Source organism: Lolium rigidum, chromosome 6, assembly GCF_022539505.1.
Source record: "Lolium rigidum isolate FL_2022 chromosome 6, APGP_CSIRO_Lrig_0.1, whole genome shotgun sequence".
Lineage (NCBI taxonomy): Eukaryota > Viridiplantae > Streptophyta > Magnoliopsida > Poales > Poaceae > Lolium > Lolium rigidum.
In genome coordinates, this window is record NC_061513.1 from 196,062,873 (window position 1) to 196,070,689 (window position 7,817).

Consider the following 7,817-nt stretch of genomic DNA (forward strand, 5'->3'; position numbering starts at 1 on the left):
AGGTATGCACCTGAGGATGTTGATACGGAGGAAAAGAGAAAGAAGCGGTTCATGAAAGGCATGAATCCATACATGAAGATGCAACTGAGGTTGGCACGGACTGCTGAATTCCAGGAACTGATTGACTCGGCAATCACTTTCGAGGATGACTACAGGCAAGTCCAGGAGGATAGGAGGAAGATGGCTCGTATCGAGCCAAGGAAGTACCCAATTAGCAAACCAACACCTGATCGGAGTTTCAAACCCCGATTTCGACCTACTACTGGTAATCAATACAACCAGGGAGGTCAGAGTCAGAACCCAATCAATCAGATCATCTGCAACAATTCTGGCCTGAGAGGTCATTTGCAGAAGGATTGTCAGAAACCCAGAATCATCTGCTATGGTTGTGGGAAGGATGGACACATCAAGCCGGAGTGTCCAAACAAGGCGTCTTGGAGCGGACGAGCTCGGAGGACGAGGTGGAAACAACAACAACAACAACAACAGCAACAACAACAACAACAACAGCAACAGCAACAACAACAACAACAACAACAACAACAACAACAACAACAACAACAACAACAACAACAACAACAACAACTACTACAACAACAACAACAACTACTACAACAACAACAACAAGAGGGGAAAGCCTTACGGAAAGCTGAATTGCACATCTTTGGAGCAAGCAGAAGAGTCGGATCAAACAGTCTTAGGTACGCTAAGCATCCTTACTCATCCTGGCAAAGTCTTATTTGATACTGGAGCAACCACATCATTTCTTGCATTGGAGTTTGTGGAAAAATTCGGGCTTAGATGTTCTAAGTTAGAAACCCCTATAACTGTCCTATCCGCGGGGGGAACGATCTTAGTAACCCACGTGAAAGAAGCACAGGTCATAACCATATGTGACTGTGTGTATTTCGCGGACCTATTCATCATTCCCATGAAGGACCTCTCAGTCATCCTAGGAATGGACTGGTTGACAAAGAATGGAGCGGTGATCAACTGTGGAGACAAAACAGTATCACTTTGCAACTCTATTGGAGGCCGAATAGTTTTCCAAGGAGACAAATACAGTGAGTTGGAGATAGGATTGGAACTTAATAGTTTGAAGGAAGTGAGGATTGAAGATATCCCTGTAGTAAAGGAGTTTCCAGATGTATTTCCTAAGGAACTACCGGGCATGCCACCCGATAGAGAGATAGAATTCACTATCGACCTGATTCCAGGCACAGCACCAATAGCTCAACCACCATATAAGATGGGACCAAAGGAGTTAGTGGAACTAAAAGCTCAGATAGATGAGTTGGAACAGAAGGGATTCATTCAAGAAAGTGTGTCACCATGGGGTACACCAGTCATTCTTGTGGACAAAAGAGATGGTGGAAAGAGAATGTGTGGAGATTACATGAATCTTAACAATGTAACTATCAAGAACAAGTATCCTTTACCTAGAATACAAGATATTTTTGATCAAGCTCAAGGAGCTGGAGTCTTCTCGAAGATAGATTTAAGGTCAGGATACCATCAAATCAAGATCAAGAAGGAGGATGTGCCAAAAACAGCGTTTGTATCAAGGTATGGACACCATGAATACTTGGTTGTACCATTTGGACTAACAAATGCACCAGCTATTTTCATGAATTTGATGAACAAGATATTCATGAAGTACTTGGACAAGTTTGTGATAGTGTTCATAGATGATATTCTAATCTATTCCAAAGATAAAGAAGAACATGCCAAGCATTTGAAGATAGTTCTGCAGATTTTGAGAGAACATCAGCTATATGCAAAGTTCAGCAAGTGCAAATTTTGGTTAGATAGTTGATACGCGTACAGCACGCGTCCGTTGGGAACCCCAAGAGGAAGGTGTGATGCGTACAGCGGCAAGTTTTCCCTCAGTAAGAAACCAAGGTTTATCGAACCAGTAGGAGCCAAGAAGCACGTTGAAGGTTGATGGCGGCGGGATGTAGTGCGGCGCAACACCAGGGATTCCGGCGCCAACGTGGAACCCGCACAACACAACCAAAGTACTTTGCCCCAACGAAACAGTGAGGTTGTCAATCTCACCGGCTTGCTGTAACAAAGGATTAGATGTATAGTGTGGATGATGATTGTTTGCGGAAAACAAGTAGAACAAGTATTGCGATAGATTGTATTCGATGTAAAAGAATGGACCGGGGTCCACAGCTCACTAGAGGTGTCTCTCCCATAAGATAAATAGCATGTTGGGTGAACAAATTACAGTTGGGCAATTGACAAATAGAGAGGGCATGACCATGCACATACATGATATGATGAGTATAGTGAGATTTAATTGGGCATTACGACAAAGTACATAGACCGCTATCCAAGCATGCATCTATGCCTAAAAAGTCCACCTTCGAGGTTATCATCCGAACCCCTTCCAAGTATTAAGTTGCAAACAACGGACAATTGCATTAAGTATGGTGCGTAATGTAATCAATAACTACATCCTCGGACATAGCATCAATGTTTTATCCCTAGTGGCAACAAGCACATCCACAACCTTAGAACTTTCTCGTCATCGTCCCGCATTTAATGGAGGCATGAACCCACTATCGAGCATAAATACTCCCTCTTGGAGTTAAGAGTAAAAACTTGGCTAGAGCCTCTACTAATAACGGAGAGCATGCAAGATCATAAACAACACATAGGTAATAGATTGATAATCAACATAACATAGTATTCTCTATCCATCGGATCCCAACAAACACAACATATAGCATTACTGATAGATGATCTTGATCATGTTAGGCAGCTCACAAGATCCGACAATGAAGCACAATGGAGAAGACGACCATCTAGCTACTGCTATGGACCCATAGTCCTGGGGTGAACTACTCACTCATCTCTCCGGAGGCGACCATGGCGGTGAAGAGTCCTCCGGGAGATGATTCCCCTCTCCGGCAGGGTGCCGGAGGCGATCTCCTGAATCCCCCGAGATGGGATTGGCGGCGGCGGCGTCTCCGGAAGGTTTTCCGTATCGTGGCTCTTGGTACTGGGGGTTTCGCGACGAAGACTATATGTAGGCGGAAGGGCAGGTAAGGGGGCCACACGAGGGGCCCACACAACAGGCCGGCGCGGCCAGGGCTTGGGCCGCGCCGCCCTGGTGTCTGGCCACCTCGTGGCCCCACTTCGTAAGTCCTCCGGTCTTCTGGAAGCTTCGTGGCAAAACAGGCCCCTGGGCGTTGATTTCGTCCAATTCCGAGAATATTTCCTTACTAGGATTTCTGAAACCAAAAACAGCAGAAAAACAGAGAATCGGCTCTTCGGCATCTCGTTAGTAGGTTAGTGCCGGAAAATGCATAAATATGACATAAAGTATGCATAAAACATGTAGATATCATCAATAATGTGGCATGGAACATAAGAAATTATCGATACGTCGGAGACGTATCAGCATCCCCAAGCTTAGTACCTGCTCGTCCCGAGCAGGTAAATGATAACAAAGATAATTTCTGGAGTGACATGCCATCATAACCTTGATCATACTATTGTAAGCATATGTAATGAATGCAGCGATCAAAACAATGGTAATGACATGAGTAAACAAATGAATCATAAAGCAAAGACTTTTCAAGAATAGTACTTTCAAGACAAGCATCAATAAGTCTTGCATAAGAGTTAACTCATAAAGCAATAAATCAAAGTAAAGGTATTGAAGCAACACAAAGGAAGATTAAGTTTCAGCGGTTGCTTTCAACTTATAACATGTATATCTCATGGATATTGTCAATGTAAAGTAATATAACAAGTGCAATATGCAAGTATGTAGGAATCAATGCACAGTTCACACAAGTGTTTGCTTCTTGAGGTAGAGAGAGATAGGTGAACTGACTCAACATAAAAGTAAAAGAAAGGCCCTTCGCAGAGGGAAGCATTGATTGCTATATTTGTGCTAGAGCTTTGGTTTTGAAAACCAGAAACAATTTTGTCAACGGTAGTAATAAAGCATATGTGTTATGTAAATTATATCTTACAAGTTGCAAACCTCATGCATAGTATACTAATAGTGCCCGCACCTTGTCCTAATTAGCTTGGATTACCGGGATTTTCATCGCAATACACATGTCTTAACCAAGTGTCACAAAGGGGTACCTCTATGCCGCCTGTACAAAGGTCTAAGGAGAAAGCTCGCATTGGATTTCTCGCTTTTGATTATTCTCAACTTAGACATCCATACCGGGACAACATAGACAACAGATAATGGACTCCTCTTTAATGCATAAGCATGTAGCAACAATTAATGTTCTCATATGAGATTGAGGATATATGTCCAAAACCGAAACTTCCACCATGGATCATGGCTTTAGTTAGCGGCCCAATGTTCTTCTCTAACATTATGCATGCTCTAACCATTAAATGAGTGGTAGATCTCCCTTACTTCAGACAAGACGGACATGCATAGCACCTCACATGATATTCAACAAAGAGTAGTTGATGGCGTCCCCAGGAACATGGTTATCGCACAACAAGCAACTTAATAAGAGATAAAGTGCATAAGTACATATTCAATACCACAATAGCTTTTAAGCTATTTGTCCCATGAGCTATATATTGCAAAGGTAAAGAATGGAAATTTTAAAGGTAGCACTCAAGCAATTTACTTTGGAATGGCGGAGAAATACCATGTAGTAGGTAGGTATGGTGGACACAAATGGCATAGTGGTTGGCTCAAGGATTTTGGATGCATGAGAAGTATTCCCTCTCGATACAAGGTTTAGGCTAGCAAGGTTATTTGAAACAAACTCAAGGATGAACCGGTGCAGCAAAACTCACATAAAAGACATATTGTAAACATTATAAGACTCTACACCGTCTTCCTTGTTGTTCAAACTCAATACTAGAAATTATCTAGACTTTAGAGAGACCAAATATGCAAACCAAATTTAGCAAGCTCTAGGTGTTTCTTCATTAATGGGTGCAAAGTATATGATGCAAGAGCTTAAACATGAGCACAACAATTGCCAAGTATCAAATTATTCAAGACATTTTAGAATTACTACATGTAGCATTTCCCGATTCCAACCATATAACAATTTAACGAAGAAGATTCAACCTTCGCCATGAATACTATGAGTAAAGCCTAAGGACATATTTGTCCATATGCAACAGCGGAGCGTGTCTCTCTCCCACACAATGAATGCTAGGATCCATTTTATTCAAACAAAAATAAAAACAAAAACAAACCGACGCTCCAAGCAAAGCACATAAGATGTGATGGAATAAAAATATAGTTTCAGGGGAGGAACCTGATAATGTTGTCGATGAAGAAGGGGATGCCTTGGGCATCCCCAAGCTTAGACGCTTGAGTCTTCTTGAAATATGCAGGGTGAACCACCGGGGCATCCCCAAGCTTAGAGCTTTCACTCTCCTTGATCATATTGTATCATCTCCTCTCTTGATCCTTGAAAACTTCCTCCACACCAAACTCAAAACAACTCATTAGAGGGTTAGTGCACAATTAAAATTTACATGTTCAGAGGTGACATAATCATTCTTAACACTTCTGGATATTGCACAAAGCTACTGAAAGTCAATGGAATAGAAAAATCCATCAAGCATATCAAAACAGGCAATGCGAAATAAAAGGCAGAATCTGTCAAAATAGAACAGTTCGTGTAAAGACGAATTTTATTGAGGCACCAGACTTGCTCAGATGAAAATGCTCAAATTGAATGAAAGTTGCGTACATATCTGAGGATCACTCACGTAAATTGGCATAATTTTCTGAGTTACCTACAGAGAATTAGGCCCAGATTCGTGACAGCAAAGAAATCTGTTTCTCGCGCAGTAATCCAAATCTAGTATGAACCTTACTATCAACGACTTTACTTGGCACAACAATGCACAAAACTAAGATAAGGAGAGGTTTCTACAGTAGTAAACAACTTCCAAGACTCAAATATAAAATAAAAAATACTGTAGTAAAAACATGGGTTGTCTCCCATAAGCGCTTTTCTTTAACGCCTTTCAGCTAGGCGCAGAAAGTGTATATCAAGTATTATCAAGAGACGAAGTATCAACATCATAACTTGTTCTACTAATAGAATCAAAAGGTAACTTCATTCTCTTTATAGGGAAGTGTTCCATACCTTTCTTGAGAGGAAATTGATATTTAATATTACCTTCCTTCATATCAATGATAGCTCCAACAGTTCGAAGAAAAGGTCTTCCCAATATAATGGGACAAGATGCATTGCATTCAATATCCAAGACAACAAAATCAATGGGGACAAGGTTATTGTTAACGGTAATGCGAACATTATCAACTCTCCCCAAAGGTTTCTTTATAGCATTATCAACAAGATTAACATCCAAATAACAATTTTTCAATGGTGGCAAGTCAAGCATATCATAAATTTTTTTAGGCATAACGGAAATACTTGCACCAAGATCACATAAAGCATTACAATCAAAGTCATTGACCTTCATCTTAATGATGGGCTCCCAACCATCCTCTAGCTTCCTAGGAATAGAAGCTTCACGTTCTAGTTTCTCTTCTCTAGCTTTTATGCGAGCATTTGTAATATGTTTTGTGAAAGCCAAGTTTATAGCACTAGCATTAGGACTCTTAGCAAGTTTTTGTAAGAACTTTATAACTTCAGAGATGTGACAATCATAAAAATCCAAACCATTATAATCTAAAGCAATGGGATCATCATCCCCAATGTTGGAAAAAATTTCAGCAGTTTTAACACAAACAGTTTCAGCAGTTTTAGCAGGCTTTGCATTAGAAGTGGAAACATTGCCAACACCAATTATTTTACCATTATTAGTAGGAGGTGCAGCAACATGTGGAGCATTAACATTACTAGTGGTGGTAATAGTCCAAACTTTAGCTACATTTTTCTCTTTAGCTAGTTTTTCATTTTCTTCTCTTTCCCACCTAGCATGCAATTCAGCCATCAATCTAATATTCTCATTAATTCTAACTTGGATGGCATTTGCTGTAGTAACAATTTTATTATCAATATCCTCAGGTTTAGCAGCCATTTTATTAATTAAAGAAGATTGTGACGCAGACATGTATGAGATTCGGTTTTCAGCATTTGCAAGTTTAGTTTGCAACCCATAAATCTCCATATTCAGATTTTCAAGTTGATTTCCTATATTCTTCAACAAGGTAGATTGTTCATTCATAGTTTTAGTAAACAATTTATTTTGCTCATATTGTGATTGCATAAAGCTCTTGGTGGATCTTTCAATTTCTAACATCTTTTCCTCATTAGGTGAAACATATCTACCATAAGAGTTACCATTAGCAGGATATGGCCTAGAATTATTGTAATTGTTATTTTTAATGAAATTCACATCAACATGTTCTTTTTGAGCAACCAATGAAGCTAACGGAACATTATTAGGATCAACATTAGTCCTACCATTCACAAGCATAGACATAATAGCATCAATCTTATCACTCAAGGAAGAGGTTTCTTCGACGGAATTTACCTTCTTACCTTGTGGAGCTCTTTCCGTGTGCCATTCAGAGTAATTAATCATCATATTATCAAGAAGCTTTGTTGCTTCACCAAGAGTGATGGACATAAAGGTACCTCCAGCAGCTGAATCCAATAGGTTCCGCGAAGAAAAGTTCAGATCCTGCATAAAAGGTTTGGATGATCATCCAAGTAGTCACTCCATGGGTTGGGCAATTTTTAACCAAAGATTTCATTCTTTCCCAAGCTTGTGCAACATGCTCATTATCCAATTGTTTAAAATTCATTATGCTACTCCTCAAAGATATAATTTTAGCAGGGGGATAATATCTACCAATAAAAGCATCCTTACATTTAGTCCATGAA